We start from the raw sequence: 21,373 nt of genomic DNA on the forward strand, positions 1-21,373 counted from the left end.
CACTGAGCATGTGCAGGGCGACACCTAGCAAAAGCACGATCAATCTCAAAAAGCATCGATCAGTGACATTATGCATTTTTTTAGTCTTCGACAATCCACTCATTAACATATCATGAAATGTAACCTGTTCTGCTGTTTCACATGCAGCAGTCTACATATGCAGAAACAATGCGTTATCTCAAAATATACAAGTTTCAAGTTATAATTTTTCTAATTAGTTTTTCTTTTCTTTTGTAGGAAAACCTACCTAGAGAGGCTCTCTTCCAACTCAACAGTAGAACCACCAATGTGCATACCAGACTTAGTGAACATACACTCTGAGAGATGTCTGCATTACACTGGAAAAGAAAAGAAAAACTAATTAGAAAAATAATCACTATTACATCAATTCCAAAATGTAATATTACCACAGTTTTGCACAAATGTAAAAATAAATGCGCCCAGAAACTGAAGGTCTTGAAAAGGTAACAGACAAGGGGTATTCAAAATAATCTCTTGCTCCTCAACGTATTGGCTAAAATATCTGAAAAACAAAAAAGAGATCCTATTTTGTGTATTGCGCATGAGCAGATACAAACATGATAATGCAGAGGCATCCAGTAGTCGCATTCCTCGCTCCGACAGCATCCGTTTCTCAGAGGCAAACACAGTGGATAGTAGTTTATGATGAATGCCTGGGTGTTATTTACTTGATTAGGACTCAAGTTTGCATGGCCCAGAACACCTATCTTATAAAATGTCAAAATCACGCTATCTGAGTAAAAGAAACACAATCAATATTACATAATGAAGAGAACATTACCACTCTTTCCCCAGACTACAAAGATTAATTGTGCCCAGAAAGTGAACAGAATAAACATTACATAAGGAACAGAATATTACCACTCTGTTGCCCAAGTGCAAATATTAATTCTGTCCAGAAACTGAATGCCCAAAAGAAGTAAAGATACAGACAATGTATAGAAAATAATGGGGCAGAAACACTGAAATAAATTTAAAAAAAACCCAGAAATTTTGGAGATAGTGGATCCTGTACATAGACGAATCTGACCGAAGTAAAGGAGAACGTACAATCATCCATCAGTTTCATTAGTCACTTGAGGAGCTAACAGCTGTAAGGGCCATGCACTTAGGGTTACAGATTACAGTGTATGCCTTGATTGTAGTTACCTTATTAGGACTAAAGTTTGCAGGGCGCACATAATCTATGAGATAATACTTCTACATTATATTAAAGAGAAAACAAGAACTGAATATATAATTAAGTAAATAGTACAGGAATTACTAAGTATAACATTAGCATAGTAACATAATACATAAAACAAATCTACCAGGGAAATAAAGGTCCAGAGAGGGTAGTATCACACAAGAGGAATACAAAATCACCTGTTGCTCAGCAAGGTGTCAGCAAGAAGAACTGAGGGAAAGAAACCTATGTTTTACTGTATTGGGCAATGTGCAGATGCAAACCAGTCCGAAGTAAGGCAAGACGTAGAAACTTCTGCTAGTCTTCTTTCTTGCTTGGCCTGCATTTGACTTGTCTTGTGAAGTCAGAGTGGGCAACAGCTGGTTATGTATGCTTGCCAGGTAGTTACCTGACTAGGATTAAAGTTTGCAGGGCACAGAATAAGTGTAGATATTAAGATGATCTCCAGAGTTACCGGACTGAGATCAAACATGAGTATAAAACCTCAGGTACGTAGACGCCATGAAATATTTTACAGAGTAAAAGTCTTAAATTCATACTGGGAGACCGGATAAGAAAAGTACATTTCAAATGCTGAAATATAGTACACATATATATTAGATAATACAGTCTTACACGCGATACACAGTTAAAATACAAGTGATCTGCATCTGAAGTCCAGAAAAGGGAACCCACATGATGTGTGCATAATGCATCACTGGATACCAATGCCCAGAACACCTAGGAGATTATATTCCTAAATTACACTATATGAGTAAATAAAAAGAAATGAATGTTACATAATGAACAGAGTATTACCACATTGTTGCCCAAAACTGAAGATGTGAGGTGTAGACAACAGTAGAAGTGAAGTGTAGAAAATAAACTAAGTACTTGTTTTGCTACACTGAGCATGTGCAGGGCGACACCTAGCAAAAGCACGATCAATCTCAAAAAGCATCGATCAGTGACATTATGCATTTTTATTAGTCTTCGACAATCCACTCATTAACATATCATGAAATGTAACCTGTTCTGCTGTTTCACATGCAGCAGTCTACATATGCAGAAACAATGCGTTATCTCAAAATATACAAGTTTCAAGTTATAATTTTTCTAATTAGTTTTTCTTTTCTTTTGTAGGAAAACCTACCTAGAGAGGCTCTCTTCCAACTCAACAGTAGAACCACCAATGTGCATACCAGACTTAGTGAACATACACTCTGAGAGATGTCTGCATTACACTGGAAAAGAAAAGAAAAACTAATTAGAAAAATAATCACTATTACATCAATTCCAAAATGTAATATTACCACAGTTTTGCACAAATGTAAAAATAAATGCGCCCAGAAACTGAAGGTCTTGAAAAGGTAACAGACAAGGGGTATTCAAAATAATCTCTTGCTCCTCAACGTATTGGCTAAAATATCTGAAAAACAAAAAAGAGATCCTATTTTGTGTATTGCGCATGAGCAGATACAAACATGATAATGCAGAGGCATCCAGTAGTCGCATTCCTCGCTCCGACAGCATCCGTTTCTCAGAGGCAAACACAGTGGATAGTAGTTTATGATGAATGCCTGGGTGTTATTTACTTGATTAGGACTCAAGTTTGCATGGCCCAGAACACCTATCTTATAAAATGTCAAAATCACGCTATCTGAGTAAAAGAAACACAATCAATATTACATAATGAAGAGAACATTACCACTCTTTCCCCAGACTACAAAGATTAATTGTGCCCAGAAAGTGAACAGAATAAACATTACATAAGGAACAGAATATTACCACTCTGTTGCCCAAGTGCAAATATTAATTCTGTCCAGAAACTGAATGCCCAAAAGAAGTAAAGATACAGACAATGTATAGAAAATAATGGGGCAGAAACACTGAAATAAATTAAAAAAAAAACAGAAATTTTGGAGATAGTGGATCCTGTACATAGACGAATCTGACCGAAGTAAAGGAGAACGTACAATCATCCGTCAGTTTCATTAGTCACTTGAGGAGCTAACAGCTGTAAGGGCCATGCACTTAGGGTTACAGATTACAGTGTATGCCTTGATTGTAGTTACCTTATTAGGACTAAAGTTTGCAGGGCGCACATAATCTATGAGATAATACTTCTACATTATATTAAAGAGAAAACAAGAACTGAATATATAATTAAGTAAATAGTACAGGAATTACTAAGTATAACATTAGCATAGTAACATAATACATAAAACAAATCTACCCGGGAAATAAAGGTCCAGAGAGGGTAGTATCACACAAGAGGAATACAAAATCACCTGTTGCTCAGCAAGGTGTCAGCAAGAAGAACTGAGGGAAAGAAACCTATGTTTTACTGTATTGGGCAATGTGCAGATGCAAACCAGTCCGAAGTAAGGCAAGACGTAGAAACTTCTGCTAGTCTTCTTTCTTGCTTGGCCTGCATTTGACTTGTCTTGTGAAGTCAGAGTGGGCAACAGCTGGTTATGTATGCTTGCCAGGTAGTTACCTGACTAGGATTAAAGTTTGCAGGGCACAGAATAAGTGTAGATATTAAGATGATCTCCAGAGTTACCGGACTGAGATCAAACATGAGTATAAAACCTCAGGTACGTAGACGCCATGAAATATTTTACAGAGTAAAAGTCTTAAATTCATACTGGGAGACCGGATAAGAAAAGTACATTTCAAATGCTGAAATATAGTACACATATATATTAGATAATACAGTCTTACGCGATACACAGTTAAAATACAAGTGATCTGCATCTGAAGTCCAGAAAAGGGAACCCACATGATGTGTGCATAATGCATCACTGGATACCAATGCCCAGAACACCTAGGAGATTATATTCCTAAATTACACTATATGAGTAAATAAAAAGAAATGAATGTTACATAATGAACAGAGTATTACCACATTGTTGCCCAAAACTGAAGATGTGAGGTGTAGACAACAGTAGAAGTGAAGTGTAGAAAATAAACTAAGTACTTGTTTTGCTACACTGAGCATGTGCAGGGCGACACCTAGCAAAAGCACGATCAATCTCAAAAAGCATCGATCAGTGACATTATGCATTTTTATTAGTCTTCGACAATCCACTCATTAACATATCATGAAATGTAACCTGTTCTGCTGTTTCACATGCAGCAGTCTACATATGCAGAAACAATGCGTTATCTCAAAATATACAAGTTTCAAGTTATAATTTTTCTAATTAGTTTTTCTTTTCTTTTGTAGGAAAACCTACCTAGAGAGGCTCTCTCTTCCAACTCAACAGTAGAACCACCAATGTGCATACCAGACTTAGTGAACATACACTCTGAGAGATGTCTGCATTACACTGGAAAAGAAAAGAAAAACTAATTAGAAAAATAATCACTATTACATCAATTCCAAAATGTAATATTACCACAGTTTTGCACAAATGTAAAAATAAATGCGCCCAGAAACTGAAGGTCTTGAAAAGGTAACAGACAAGGGGTATTCAAAATAATCTCTTGCTCCTCAACGTATTGGCTAAAATATCTGAAAAACAAAAAAGAGATCCTATTTTGTGTATTGCGCATGAGCAGATACAAACATGATAATGCAGAGGCATCCAGTAGTCGCATTCCTCGCTCCGACAGCATCCGTTTCTCAGAGGCAAACACAGTGGATAGTAGTTTATGATGAATGCCTGGGTGTTATTTACTTGATTAGGACTCAAGTTTGCATGGCCCAGAACACCTATCTTATAAAATGTCAAAATCACGCTATCTGAGTAAAAGAAACACAATCAATATTACATAATGAAGAGAACATTACCACTCTTTCCCCAGACTACAAAGATTAATTGTGCCCAGAAAGTGAACAGAATAAACATTACATAAGGAACAGAATATTACCACTCTGTTGCCCAAGTGCAAATATTAATTCTGTCCAGAAACTGAATGCCCAAAAGAAGTAAAGATACAGACAATGTATAGAAAATAATGGGGCAGAAACACTGAAATAAATTTAAAAAAAAAACAGAAATTTTGGAGATAGTGGATCCTGTACATAGACGAATCTGACCGAAGTAAAGGAGAACGTACAATCATCCATCAGTTTCATTAGTCACTTGAGGAGCTAACAGCTGTAAGGGCCATGCACTTAGGGTTACAGATTACAGTGTATGCCTTGATTGTAGTTACCTTATTAGGACTAAAGTTTGCAGGGCGCACATAATCTATGAGATAATACTTCTACATTATATTAAAGAGAAAACAAGAACTGAATATATAATTAAGTAAATAGTACAGGAATTACTAAGTATAACATTAGCATAGTAACATAATACATAAAACAAATCTACCAGGGAAATAAAGGTCCAGAGAGGGTAGTATCACACAAGAGGAATACAAAATCACCTGTTGCTCAGCAAGGTGTCAGCAAGAAGAACTGAGGGAAAGAAACCTATGTTTTACTGTATTGGGCAATGTGCAGATGCAAACCAGTCCGAAGTAAGGCAAGACGTAGAAACTTCTGCTAGTCTTCTTTCTTGCTTGGCCTGCATTTGACTTGTCTTGTGAAGTCAGAGTGGGCAACAGCTGGTTATGTATGCTTGCCAGGTAGTTACCTGACTAGGATTAAAGTTTGCAGGGCACAGAATAAGTGTAGATATTAAGATGATCTCCAGAGTTACCGGACTGAGATCAAACATGAGTATAAAACCTCAGGTACGTAGACGCCATGAAATATTTTACAGAGTAAAAGTCTTAAATTCATACTGGGAGACCGGATAAGAAAAGTACATTTCAAATGCTGAAATATAGTACACATATATATTAGATAATACAGTCTTACGCGATACACAGTTAAAATACAAGTGATCTGCATCTGAAGTCCAGAAAAGGGAACCCACATGATGTGTGCATAATGCATCACTGGATACCAATGCCCAGAACACCTAGGAGATTATATTCCTAAATTACACTATATGAGTAAATAAAAAGAAATGAATGTTACATAATGAACAGAGTATTACCACATTGTTGCCCAAAACTGAAGATGTGAGGTGTAGACAACAGTAGAAGTGAAGTGTAGAAAATAAACTAAGTACTTGTTTTGCTACACTGAGCATGTGCAGGGCGACACCTAGCAAAAGCACGATCAATCTCAAAAAGCATCGATCAGTGACATTATGCATTTTTATTAGTCTTCGACAATCCACTCATTAACATATCATGAAATGTAACCTGTTCTGCTGTTTCACATGCAGCAGTCTACATATGCAGAAACAATGCGTTATCTCAAAATATACAAGTTTCAAGTTATAATTTTTCTAATTAGTTTTTCTTTTCTTTTGTAGGAAAACCTACCTAGAGAGGCTCTCTTCCAACTCAACAGTAGAACCACCAATGTGCATACCAGACTTAGTGAACATACACTCTGAGAGATGTCTGCATTACACTGGAAAAGAAAAGAAAAACTAATTAGAAAAATAATCACTATTACATCAATTCCAAAATGTAATATTACCACAGTTTTGCACAAATGTAAAAATAAATGCGCCCAGAAACTGAAGGTCTTGAAAAGGTAACAGACAAGGGGTATTCAAAATAATCTCTTGCTCCTCAACGTATTGGCTAAAATATCTGAAAAACAAAAAAGAGATCCTATTTTGTGTATTGCGCATGAGCAGATACAAACATGATAATGCAGAGGCATCCAGTAGTCGCATTCCTCGCTCCGACAGCATCCGTTTCTCAGAGGCAAACACAGTGGATAGTAGTTTATGATGAATGCCTGGGTGTTATTTACTTGATTAGGACTCAAGTTTGCATGGCCCAGAACACCTATCTTATAAAATGTCAAAATCACGCTATCTGAGTAAAAGAAACACAATCAATATTACATAATGAAGAGAACATTACCACTCTTTCCCCAGACTACAAAGATTAATTGTGCCCAGAAAGTGAACAGAATAAACATTACATAAGGAACAGAATATTACCACTCTGTTGCCCAAGTGCAAATATTAATTCTGTCCAGAAACTGAATGCCCAAAAGAAGTAAAGATACAGACAATGTATAGAAAATAATGGGGCAGAAACACTGAAATAAATTTAAAAAAAACCCAGAAATTTTGGAGTTAGTGCATCCTGTACATAGACGAATCTGACCGAATAAAGGAGAACGTACAATCATCCGTCAGTTTCATTAGTCACTTGAGGAGCTAACAGCTGTAAGGGCCATGCACTTAGGGTTACAGATTACAGTGTATGCCTTGATTGTAGTTACCTTATTAGGACTAAAGTTTGCAGGGCGCACATAATCTATGAGATAATACTTCTACATTATATTAAAGAGAAAACAAGAACTGAATATATAATTAAGTAAATAGTACAGGAATTACTAAGTATAACATTAGCATAGTAACATAATACATAAAACAAATCTACCCGGGAAATAAAGGTCCAGAGAGGGTAGTATCACACAAGAGGAATACAAAATCACCTGTTGCTCAGCAAGGTGTCAGCAAGAAGAACTGAGGGAAAGAAACCTATGTTTTACTGTATTGGGCAATGTGCAGATGCAAACCAGTCCGAAGTAAGGCAAGACGTAGAAACTTCTGCTAGTCTTCTTTCTTGCTTGGCCTGCATTTGACTTGTCTTGTGAAGTCAGAGTGGGCAACAGCTGGTTATGTATGCTTGCCAGGTAGTTACCTGACTAGGATTAAAGTTTGCAGGGCACAGAATAAGTGTAGATATTAAGATGATCTCCAGAGTTACCGGACTGAGATCAAACATGAGTATAAAACCTCAGGTACGTAGACGCCATGAAATATTTTACAGAGTAAAAGTCTTAAATTCATACTGGGAGACCGGATAAGAAAAGTACATTTCAAATGCTGAAATATAGTACACATATATATTAGATAATACAGTCTTACGCGATACACAGTTAAAATACAAGTGATCTGCATCTGAAGTCCAGAAAAGGGAACCCACATGATGTGTGCATAATGCATCACTGGATACCAATGCCCAGAACACCTAGGAGATTATATTCCTAAATTACACTATATGAGTAAATAAAAAGAAATGAATGTTACATAATGAACAGAGTATTACCACATTGTTGCCCAAAACTGAAGATGTGAGGTGTAGACAACAGTAGAAGTGAAGTGTAGAAAATAAACTAAGTACTTGTTTTGCTACACTGAGCATGTGCAGGGCGACACCTAGCAAAAGCACGATCAATCTCAAAAAGCATCGATCAGTGACATTATGCATTTTTATTAGTCTTCGACAATCCACTCATTAACATATCATGAAATGTAACCTGTTCTGCTGTTTCACATGCAGCAGTCTACATATGCAGAAACAATGCGTTATCTCAAAATATACAAGTTTCAAGTTATAATTTTTCTAATTAGTTTTTCTTTTCTTTTGTAGGAAAACCTACCTAGAGAGGCTCTCTTCCAACTCAACAGTAGAACCACCAATGTGCATACCAGACTTAGTGAACATACACTCTGAGAGATGTCTGCATTACACTGGAAAAGAAAAGAAAAACTAATTAGAAAAATAATCACTATTACATCAATTCCAAAATGTAATATTACCACAGTTTTGCACAAATGTAAAAATAAATGCGCCCAGAAACTGAAGGTCTTGAAAAGGTAACAGACAAGAGGTATTCAAAATAATCTCTTGCTCCTCAACGTATTGGCTAAAATATCTGAAAAACAAAAAAGAGATCCTATTTTGTGTATTGCGCATGAGCAGATACAAACATGATAATGCAGAGGCATCCAGTAGTCGCATTCCTCGCTCCGACAGCATCCGTTTCTCAGAGGCAAACACAGTGGATAGTAGTTTATGATGAATGCCTGGGTGTTATTTACTTGATTAGGACTCAAGTTTGCATGGCCCAGAACACCTATCTTATAAAATGTCAAAATCACGCTATCTGAGTAAAAGAAACACAATCAATATTACATAATGAAGAGAACATTACCACTCTTTCCCCAGACTACAAAGATTAATTGTGCCCAGAAAGTGAACAGAATAAACATTACATAAGGAACAGAATATTACCACTCTGTTGCCCAAGTGCAAATATTAATTCTGTCCAGAAACTGAATGCCCAAAAGAAGTAAAGATACAGACAATGTATAGAAAATAATGGGGCAGAAACACTGAAATAAATTAAAAAAAACAGAAATTTTGGAGATAGTGGATCCTGTACATAGACGAATCTGACCGAAGTAAAGGAGAACGTACAATCATCCATCAGTTTCATTAGTCACTTGAGGAGCTAACAGCTGTAAGGGCCATGCACTTAGGGTTACAGATTACAGTGTATGCCTTGATTGTAGTTACCTTATTAGGACTAAAGTTTGCAGGGCGCACATAATCTATGAGATAATACTTCTACATTATATTAAAGAGAAAACAAGAACTGAATATATAATTAAGTAAATAGTACAGGAATTACTAAGTATAACATTAGCATAGTAACATAATACATAAAACAAATCTACCAGGGAAATAAAGGTCCAGAGAGGGTAGTATCACACAAGAGGAATACAAAATCACCTGTTGCTCAGCAAGGTGTCAGCAAGAAGAACTGAGGGAAAGAAACCTATGTTTTACTGTATTGGGCAATGTGCAGATGCAAACCAGTCCGAAGTAAGGCAAGACGTAGAAACTTCTGCTAGTCTTCTTTCTTGCTTGGCCTGCATTTGACTTGTCTTGTGAAGTCAGAGTGGGCAACAGCTGGTTATGTATGCTTGCCAGGTAGTTACCTGACTAGGATTAAAGTTTGCAGGGCACAGAATAAGTGTAGATATTAAGATGATCTCCAGAGTTACCGGACTGAGATCAAACATGAGTATAAAACCTCAGGTACGTAGACGCCATGAAATATTTTACAGAGTAAAAGTCTTAAATTCATACTGGGAGACCGGATAAGAAAAGTACATTTCAAATGCTGAAATATAGTACACATATATATATTAGATAATACAGTCTTACACGATACACAGTTAAAATACAAGTGATCTGCATCTGAAGTCCAGAAAAGGGAACACACATGATGTGTGCATAATGCATCACTGGATACCAATGCCCAGAACACCTAGGAGATTATATTCCTAAATTACACTATATGAGTAAATAAAAAGAAATGAATGTTACATAATGAACAGAGTATTACCACATTGTTGCCCAAAACTGAAGATGTGAGGTGTAGACAACAGTAGAAGTGAAGTGTAGAAAATAAACTAAGTACTTGTTTTGCTACACTGAGCATGTGCAGGGCGACACCTAGCAAAAGCACGATCAATCTCAAAAAGCATCGATCAGTGACATTATGCATTTTTTTAGTCTTCGACAATCCACTCATTAACATATCATGAAATGTAACCTGTTCTGCTGTTTCACATGCAGCAGTCTACATATGCAGAAACAATGCGTTATCTCAAAATATACAAGTTGGATGTTATAATTTTTCTAATTAGTTTTTCTTTTCTTTTGTAGGAAAACCTACCTAGAGAGGCTCTCTCTTCCAACTCAACAGTAGAACCACCAATGTGCATACCAGACTTAGTGAACATACACTCTGAGAGATGTCTGCATTACACTGGAAAAGAAAAGAAAAACTAATTAGAAAAATAATCACTATTACATCAATTCCAAAATGTAATATTACCACAGTTTTGCACAAATGTAAAAATAAATGCGCCCAGAAACTGAAGGTCTTGAAAAGGTAACAGACAAGGGTATTCAAAATAATCTCTTGCTCCTCAACGTATTGGCTAAAATATCTGAAAAACAAAAAAGAGATCCTATTTTGTGTATTGCGCATGAGCAGATACAAACATGATAATGCAGAGGCATCCAGTAGTCGCATTCCTCGCTCCGACAGCATCCGTTTCTCAGAGGCAAACACAGTGGATAGTAGTTTATGATGAATGCCTGGGTGTTATTTACTTGATTAGGACTCAAGTTTGCATGGCCCAGAACACCTATCTTATAAAATGTCAAAATCACGCTATCTGAGTAAAAGAAACACAATCAATATTACATAATGAAGAGAACATTACCACTCTTTCCCCAGACTACAAAGATTAATTGTGCCCAGAAAGTGAACAGAATAAACATTACATAAGGAACAGAATATTACCACTCTGTTGCCCAAGTGCAAATATTAATTCTGTCCAGAAACTGAATGCCCAAAAGAAGTAAAGATACAGACAATGTATAGAAAATAATGGGGCAGAAACACTGAAATAAATTTAAAAAAAAACAGAAATTTTGGAGATAGTGGATCCTGTACATAGACGAATCTGACCGAAGTAAAGGAGAACGCACAATCATCCGTCAGTTTCATTAGTCACTTGAGGAGCTAACAGCTGTAAGGGCCATGCACTTAGGGTTACAGATTACAGTGTATGCCTTGATTGTAGTTACCTTATTAGGACTAAAGTTTGCAGGGCGCACATAATCTATGAGATAATACTTCTACATTATATTAAAGAGAAAACAAGAACTGAATATATAATTAAGTAAATAGTACAGGAATTACTAAGTATAACATTAGCATAGTAACATAATACATAAAACAAATCTACCCGGGAAATAAAGGTCCAGAGAGGGTAGTATCACACAAGAGGAATACAAAATCACCTGTTGCTCAGCAAGGTGTCAGCAAGAAGAACTGAGGGAAAGAAACCTATGTTTTACTGTATTGGGCAATGTGCAGATGCAAACCAGTCCGAAGTAAGGCAAGACGTAGAAACTTCTGCTAGTCTTCTTTCTTGCTTGGCCTGCATTTGACTTGTCTTGTGAAGTCAGAGTGGGCAACAGCTGGTTATGTATGCTTGCCAGGTAGTTACCTGACTAGGATTAAAGTTTGCAGGGCACAGAATAAGTGTAGATATTAAGATGATCTCCAGAGTTACCGGACTGAGATCAAACATGAGTATAAAACCTCAGGTACGTAGACGCCATGAAATATTTTACAGAGTAAAAGTCTTAAATTCATACTGGGAGACCGGATAAGAAAAGTACATTTCAAATGCTGAAATATAGTACACATATATATTAGATAATACAGTCTTACGCGATACACAGTTAAAATACAAGTGATCTGCATCTGAAGTCCAGAAAAGGGAACCCACATGATGTGTGCATAATGCATCACTGGATACCAATGCCCAGAACACCTAGGAGATTATATTCCTAAATTACACTATATGAGTAAATAAAAAGAAATGAATGTTACATAATGAACAGAGTATTACCACATTGTTGCCCAAAACTGAAGATGTGAGGTGTAGACAACAGTAGAAGTGAAGTGTAGAAAATAAACTAAGTACTTGTTTTGCTACACTGAGCATGTGCAGGGCGACACCTAGCAAAAGCACGATCAATCTCAAAAAGCATCGATCAGTGACATTATGCATTTTTATTAGTCTTCGACAATCCACTCATTAACATATCATGAAATGTAACCTGTTCTGCTGTTTCACATGCAGCAGTCTACATATGCAGAAACAATGCGTTATCTCAAAATATACAAGTTTCAAGTTATAATTTTTCTAATTAGTTTTTCTTTTCTTTTGTAGGAAAACCTACCTAGAGAGGCTCTCTTCCAACTCAACAGTAGAACCACCAATGTGCATACCAGACTTAGTGAACATACACTCTGAGAGATGTCTGCATTACACTGGAAAAGAAAAGAAAAACTAATTAGAAAAATAATCACTATTACATCAATTCCAAAATGTAATATTACCACAGTTTTGCACAAATGTAAAAATAAATGCGCCCAGAAACTGAAGGTCTTGAAAAGGTAACAGACAAGGGGTATTCAAAATAATCTCTTGCTCCTCAACGTATTGGCTAAAATATCTGAAAAACAAAAAAGAGATCCTATTTTGTGTATTGCGCATGAGCAGATACAAACATGATAATGCAGAGGCATCCAGTAGTCGCATTCCTCGCTCCGACAGCATCCGGTTCTCAGAGGCAAACACAGTGGATAGTAGTTTATGATGAATGCCTGGGTGTTATTTACTTGATTAGGACTCAAGTTTGCATGGCCCAGAACACCTATCTTATAAAATGTCAAAATCACGCTATCTGAGTAAAAGAAACACAATCAATATTACATAATGAAGAGAACATTACCACTCTTTCCCCAGACTACAAAGATTAATTGTGCCCAGAAAGTGAACAGAATAAACATTACATAAGGAACAGAATATTACCACTCTGTTGCCCAAGTGCAAATATTAATTCTGTCCAGAAACTGAATGCCCAAAAGAAGTAAAGATACAGACAATGTATAGAAAATAATGGGGCAGAAACACTGAAATAAATTTAAAAAAAAACAGAAATTTTGGAGATAGTGGATCCTGTACATAGACGAATCTGACCGAAGTAAAGGAGAACGTACAATCATCCGTCAGTTTCATTAGTCACTTGAGGAGCTAACAGCTGTAAGGGCCATGCACTTAGGGTTACAGATTACAGTGTATGCCTTGATTGTAGTTACCTTATTAGGACTAAAGTTTGCAGGGCGCACATAATCTATGAGATAATACTTCTACATTATATTAAAGAGAAAACAAGAACTGAATATATAATTAAGTAAATAGTACAGGAATTACTAAGTATAACATTAGCATAGTAACATAATACATAAAACAAATCTACCCGGGAAATAAAGGTCCAGAGAGGGTAGTATCACACAAGAGGAATACAAAATCACCTGTTGCTCAGCAAGGTGTCAGCAAGAAGAACTGAGGGAAAGAAACCTATGTTTTACTGTATTGGGCAATGTGCAGATGCAAACCAGTCCGAAGTAAGGCAAGACGTAGAAACTTCTGCTAGTCTTCTTTCTTGCTTGGCCTGCATTTGACTTGTCTTGTGAAGTCAGAGTGGGCAACAGCTGGTTATGTATGCTTGCCAGGTAGTTACCTGACTAGGATTAAAGTTTGCAGGGCACAGAATAAGTGTAGATATTAAGATGATCTCCAGAGTTACCGGACTGAGATCAAACATGAGTATAAAACCTCAGGTACGTAGACGCCATGAAATATTTTACAGAGTAAAAGTCTTAAATTCATACTGGGAGACCGGATAAGAAAAGTACATTTCAAATGCTGAAATATAGTACACATATATATTAGATAATACAGTCTTACACGATACACAGTTAAAATACAAGTGATCTGCATCTGAAGTCCAGAAAAGGGAACCCACATGATGTGTGCATAATGCATCACTGGATACCAATGCCCAGAACACCTAGGAGATTATATTCCTAAATTACACTATATGAGTAAATAAAAAGAAATGAATGTTACATAATGAACAGAGTATTACCACATTGTTGCCCAAAACTGAAGATGTGAGGTGTAGACAACAGTAGAAGTGAAGTGTAGAAAATAAACTAAGTACTTGTTTTGCTACACTGAGCATGTGCAGGGCGACACCTAGCAAAAGCACGATCAATCTCAAAAAGCATCGATCAGTGACATTATGCATTTTTATTAGTCTTCGACAATCCACTCATTAACATATCATGAAATGTAACCTGTTCTGCTGTTTCACATGCAGCAGTCTACATATGCAGAAACAATGCGTTATCTCAAAATATACAAGTTTCAAGTTATAATTTTTCTAATTAGTTTTTCTTTTCTTTGGTAGTAAAACCTACCTAGAGAGGCTCTCTTCCAACTCAACAGTAGAACCACCAATGTGCATACCAGACTTAGTGAACATACACTCTGAGAGATGTCTGCATTACACTGGAAAAGAAAAGAAAAACTAATTAGAAAAATAATCACTATTACATCAATTCCAAAATGTAATATTACCACAGTTTTGCACAAATGTAAAAATAAATGCGCCCAGAAACTGAAGGTCTTGAAAAGGTAACAGACAATGGGTATTCAAAATAATCTCTTGCTCCTCAACGTATTGGCTAAAATATCTGAAAAACAAAAAAGAGATCCTATTTTGTGTATTGCGCATGAGCAGATACAAACATGATAATGCAGAGGCATCCAGTAGTCGCATTCCTCGCTCCGACAGCATCCGTTTCTCAGAGGCAAACACAGTGGATAGTAGTTTATGATGAATGCCTGGGTGTTATTTACTTGATTAGGACTCAAGTTTGCATGGCCCAGAACACCTATCTTATAAAATGTCAAAATCACGCTATCTGAGTAAAAGAAACACAATCAATATTACATAATGAAGAGAACATTACCACTCTTTCCCCAGACTACAAAGATTAATTGTGCCCAGAAAGTGAACAGAATAAACATTACATAAGGAACAGAATATTACCACTCTGTTGCCCAAGTGCAAATATTAATTCTGTCCAGAAACTGAATGCCCAAAAGAAGTAAAGATACAGACAATGTATAGAAAATAATGGGGCAGAAACACTGAAATAAATTAAAAAAAAACCCAGAAATTTTGGAGATAGTGGATCCTGTACATAGACGAATCTGACCGAAGTAAAGGAGAACGTACAATCATCCATCAGTTTCATTAGTCACTTGAGGAGCTAACAGCTGTAAGGGCCATGCACTTAGGGTTACAGATTACAGTGTATGCCTTGATTGTAGTTACCTTATTAGGACTAAAGTTTGCAGGGCGCACATAATCTATGAGATAATACTTCTACATTATATTAAAGAGAAAACAAGAACTGAATATATAATTAAGTAAATAGTACAGGAATTACTAAGTATAACATTAGCATAGTAACATAATACATAAAACAAATCTACCCGGGAAATAAAGGTCCAGAGAGGGTAGTATCACACAAGAGGAATACAAAATCACCTGTTGCTCAGCAAGGTGTCAGCAAGAAGAACTGAGGGAAAGAAACCTATGTTTTACTGTATTGGGCAATGTGCAGATGCAAACCAGTCCGAAGTAAGGCAAGACGTAGAAACTTCTGCTAGTCTTCTTTCTTGCTTGGCCTGCATTTGACTTGTCTTGTGAAGTCAGAGTGGGCAACAGCTGGTTATGTATGCTTGCCAGGTAGTTACCTGACTAGGATTAAAGTTTGCAGGGCACAGAATAAGTGTAGATATTAAGATGATCTCCAGAGTTACCGGACTGAGATCAAACATGAGTATAAAACCTCAGGTACGTAGACGCCATGAAATATTTTACAGAGTAAAAGTCTTAAATTCATACTGGGAGACCGGATAAGAAAAGTACATTTCAAATGCTGAAATATAGTACACATATATATTAGATAATACAGTCTTACGCGATACACAGTTAAAATACAAGTGATCTGCATCTGAAGTCCAGAAAAGGGAACCCACATGATGTGTGCATAATGCATCACTGGATACCAATGCCCAGAACACCTAGGAGATTATATTCCTAAATTACACTATATGAGTAAATAAAAAGAAATGAATGTTACATAATGAACAGAGTATTACCACATTGTTGCCCAAAACTGAAGATGTGAGGTGTAGACAACAGTAGAAGTGAAGTGTAGAAAATAAACTAAGTACTTGTTTTGCTACACTGAGCATGTGCAGGGCGACACCTAGCAAAAGCACGATCAATCTCAAAAAGCATCGATCAGTGACATTATGCATTTTTATTAGTCTTCGACAATCCACTCATTAACATATCATGAAATGTAACCTGTTCTGCTGTTTCACATGCAGCAGTCTACATATGCAGAAACAATGCGTTATCTCAAAATATACAAGTTTCAAGTTATAATTTTTCTAATTAGTTTTTCTTTTCTTTGGTAGGAAAACCTACCTAGAGAGGCTCTCTTCCAACTCAACAGTAGAACCACCAATGTGCATACCAGACTTAGTGAACATACACTCTGAGAGATGTCTGCATTACACTGGAAAAGAAAAGAAAAACTAATTAGAAAAATAATCACTATTACATCAATTCCAAAATGTAATATTACCACAGTTTTGCACAAATGTAAAAATAAATGCGCCCAGAAACTGAAGGTCTTGAAAAGGTAACAGACAAGGGGTATTCAAAATAATCTCTTGCTCCTCAACGTATTGGCTAAAATATCTGAAAAACAAAAAAGAGATCCTATTTTGTGTATTGCGCATGAGCAGATACAAACATGATAATGCAGAGGCATCCAGTAGTCGCATTCCTCGCTCCGACAGCATCCGCTTCTCAGAGGCAAACACAGTGGATAGTAGTTTATGATGAATGCCTGGGTGTTATTTACTTGATTAGGACTCAAGTTTGCATGGCCCAGAACACCTATCTTATAAAATGTCAAAATCACGCTATCTGAGTAAAAGAAACACAATCAATATTACATAATGAAGAGAACATTACCACTCTTTCCCCAGACTACAAAGATTAATTGTGCCCAGAAAGTGAACAGAATAAACATTACATAAGGAACAGAATATTACCACTCTGTTGCCCAAGTGCAAATATTAATTCTGTCCAGAAACTGAATGCCCAAAAGAAGTAAAGATACAGACAATGTATAGAAAATAATGGGGCAGAAACACTGAAATAAATTTAAAAAAAAAACAGAAATTTTGGAGATAGTGGATCCTGTACATAGACGAATCTGACCGAAGTAAAGGAGAACGTACAATCATCCGTCAGTTTCATTAGTCACTTGAGGAGCTAACAGCTGTAAGGGCCATGCACTTAGGGTTACAGATTACAGTGTATGCCTTGATTGTAGTTACCTTATTAGGACTAAAGTTTGCAGGGCGCACATAATCTATGAGATAATACTTCTACATTATATTAAAGAGAAAACAAGAACTGAATATATAATTAAGTAAATAGTACAGGAATTACTAAGTATAACATTAGCATAGTAACATAATACATAAAACAAATCTACCCGGGAAATAAAGGTCCAGAGAGGGTAGTATCACACAAGAGGAATACAAAATCACCTGTTGCTCAGCAAGGTGTCAGCAAGAAGAACTGAGGGAAAGAAACCTATGTTTTACTGTATTGGGCAATGTGCAGATGCAAACCAGTCCGAAGTAAGGCAAGACGTAGAAACTTCTGCTAGTCTTCTTTCTTGCTTGGCCTGCATTTGACTTGTCTTGTGAAGTCAGAGTGGGCAACAGCTGGTTATGTATGCTTGCCAGGTAGTTACCTGACTAGGATTAAAGTTTGCAGGGCACAGAATAAGTGTAGATATTAAGATGATCTCCAGAGTTACCGGACTGAGATCAAACATGAGTATAAAACCTCAGGTACGTAGACGCCATGAAATATTTTACAGAGTAAAAGTCTTAAATTCATACTGGGAGACCGGATAAGAAAAGTACATTTCAAATGCTGAAATATAGTACACATATATATTAGATAATACAGTCTTACGCGATACACAGTTAAAATACAAGTGATCTGCATCTGAAGTCCAGAAAAGGGAACCCACATGATGTGTGCATAATGCATCACTGGATACCAATGCCCAGAACACCTAGGAGATTATATTCCTAAATTACACTATATGAGTAAATAAAAAGAAATGAATGTTACATAATGAACAGAGTATTACCACATTGTTGCCCAAAACTGAAGATGTGAGGTGTAGACAACAGTAGAAGTGAAGTGTAGAAAATAAACTAAGTACTTGTTTTGCTACACTGAGCATGTGCAGGGCGACACCTAGCAAAAGCACGATCAATCTCAAAAAGCATCGATCAGTGACATTATGCATTTTTATTAGTCTTCGACAATCCACTCATTAACATATCATGAAATGTAACCTGTTCTGCTGTTTCACATGCAGCAGTCTACATATGCAGAAACAATGCGTTATCTCAAAATATACAAGTTTCAAGTTATAATTTTTCTAATTAGTTTTTCTTTTCTTTTGTAGGAAAACCTACCTAGAGAGGCTCTCTCTTCCAACTCAACAGTAGAACCACCAATGTGCATACCAGACTTAGTGAACATACACTCTGAGAGATGTCTGCATTACACTGGAAAAGAAAAGAAAAACTAATTAGAAAAATAATCACTATTACATCAATTCCAAAATGTAATATTACCACAGTTTTGCACAAATGTAAAAATAAATGCGCCCAGAAACTGAAGGTCTTGAAAAGGTAACAGACAAGGGGTATTCAAAATAATCTCTTGCTCCTCAACGTATTGGCTAAAATATCTGAAAAACAAAAAAGAGATCCTATTTTGTGTATTGCGCATGAGCAGATACAAACATGATAATGCAGAGGCATCCAGTAGTCGCATTCCTCGCTCCGACAGCATCCGTTTCTCAGAGGCAAACACAGTGGATAGTAGTTTATGATGAATGCCTGGGTGTTATTTACTTGATTAGGACTCAAGTTTGCATGGCCCAGAACACCTATCTTATAAAATGTCAAAATCACGCTATCTGAGTAAAAGAAACACAATCAATATTACATAATGAAGAGAACATTACCACTCTTTCCCCAGACTACAAAGATTAATTGTGCCCAGAAAGTGAACAGAATAAACATTACATAAGGAACAGAATATTACCACTCTGTTGCCCAAGTGCAAATATTAATTCTGTCCAGAAACTGAATGCCCAAAAGAAGTAAAGATACAGACAATGTATAGAAAATAATGGGGCAGAAACACTGAAATAAATTAAAAAAAAAAACTGAAATTTTGGAGATAGTGGATCCTGTACATAGACGAATCTGACCTAAGTAAAGGAGAACGTACAATCATCCATCAGTTTCATTAGTCACTTGAGGAGCTAACAGCTGTAAGGGCCATGCACTTAGGGTTACAGATTACAGTGTATGCCTTGATTGTAGTTACCTTATTAGGACTAAAGTTTGCAGGGCGCACATAATCTATGAGATAATACTTCTACATTATATTAAAGAGAAAACAAGAACTGAATATATAATTAAGTAAATAGTACAGGAATTACTAAGTATAACATTAGCATAGTAACATAATACATAAAACAAATCTACCCGGGAAATAAAGGTCCAGAGAGGGTAGTATCACACAAGAGGAATACAAAATCACCTGTTGCTCAGCAAGGTGTCAGCAAGAAGAACTGAGGGAAAGAAACCTATGTTTTACTGTATTGGGCAATGTGCAGATGCAAACCAGTCCAAAGTAAGGCAAGACGTAGAAACTTCTGCTAGTCTTCTTTCTTGCTTGGCCTGCATTTGACTTGTCTTGTGAAGTCAGAGTGGGCAACAGCTGGTTATGTATGCTTGCCAGGTAGTTACCTGACTAGGATTAAAGTTTGCAGGGCACAGAATAAGTGTAGATATTAAGATGATCTCCAGAGTTACCGGACTGAGATCAAACATGAGTATAAAACCTCAGGTACGTAGACGCCATGAAATATTTTACAGAGTAAAAGTCTTAAATTCATACTGGGAGACCGGATAAGAAAAGTACATTTCAAATGCTGAAATATAGTACACATATATATTAGATAATACAGTCTTACGCGATACACAGTTAAAATACAAGTGATCTGCATCTGAAGTCCAGAAAAGGGAACCCACATGATGTGTGCATAATGCATCACTGGATACCAATGCCCAGAACACCTAGGAGATTATATTCCTAAATTACACTATATGAGTAAATAAAAAGAAATGAATGTTACATAATGAACAGAGTATTACCACATTGTTGCCCAAAACTGAAGATGTGAGGTGTAGACAACAGTAGAAGTGAAGTGTAGAAAATAAACTAAGTACTTGTTTTGCTACACTGAGCATGTGCAGGGCGACACCTAGCAAAAGCACGATCAATCTCAAAAGCAATCGGTCAGTGACATTATGCATTTTATTAGTCTTCGACAATCCACTCATTAACATATCATGAAATGTAACCTGTTCTGCTGTTTCACATGCAGCAGTCTACATATGCAGAAACAATGCGTTATCTCAAAATATACAAGTTTCAAGTTATAATTTTTCTAATTAGTTTTTCTTTTCTTTTGTAGGAAAACCTACCTAGAGAGGCTCTCTCTTCCAACTCAACAGTAGAACCACCAATGTGCATACCAGACTTAGTGAACATACACTCTGAGAGATGTCTGCATTACACTGGAAAAGAAAAGAAAAACTAATTAGAAAAATAATCACTATTACATCAATTCCAAAATGTAATATTACCACAGTTTTGCACAAATGTAAAAATAAATGCGCCCAGAAACTGAAGGTCTTGAAAAGGTAAAAA

At 36.4% G+C, this 21,373-nt stretch overlaps 3 long non-coding RNA genes across 3 annotated transcripts; all 3 read right to left on the reverse strand.

Annotated features, from left to right (window-relative positions):
- Positions 1-2,401: 2,401 nt before the first annotated feature.
- LOC122795037 lies at positions 2,402-6,535 on the reverse strand. Its single transcript, XR_006363722.1, has 3 exons — positions 6,521-6,535; positions 4,429-4,521; positions 2,402-2,430 (listed from the first exon to the last, which is right to left on the reverse strand). It is a non-coding gene; the product is annotated as an uncharacterized LOC122795037 (long non-coding RNA).
- A 2,136-nt stretch (positions 6,536-8,671) lies between these two features.
- LOC122795044 lies at positions 8,672-12,802 on the reverse strand. The gene is made up of 3 exons (XR_006363723.1): positions 12,788-12,802; positions 10,698-10,790; positions 8,672-8,700 (listed from the first exon to the last, which is right to left on the reverse strand). It is a non-coding gene; the product is annotated as an uncharacterized LOC122795044 (long non-coding RNA).
- Positions 12,803-17,028: 4,226 nt separating this feature from the next.
- Positions 17,029-21,343, reverse strand: LOC122795029. The gene is made up of 3 exons (XR_006363721.1): positions 21,148-21,343; positions 19,057-19,149; positions 17,029-17,057 (listed from the first exon to the last, which is right to left on the reverse strand). It is a non-coding gene; the product is annotated as an uncharacterized LOC122795029 (long non-coding RNA).
- Between the last annotated feature and the right edge of the window lie 30 nt (positions 21,344-21,373).

This window comes from Protopterus annectens, chromosome 1.part0 (genome assembly GCF_019279795.1).
Source record: "Protopterus annectens isolate FY-2018-M chromosome 1.part0, PAN1.0, whole genome shotgun sequence".
Classification (NCBI taxonomy): domain Eukaryota; kingdom Metazoa; phylum Chordata; order Ceratodontiformes; family Protopteridae; genus Protopterus; species Protopterus annectens.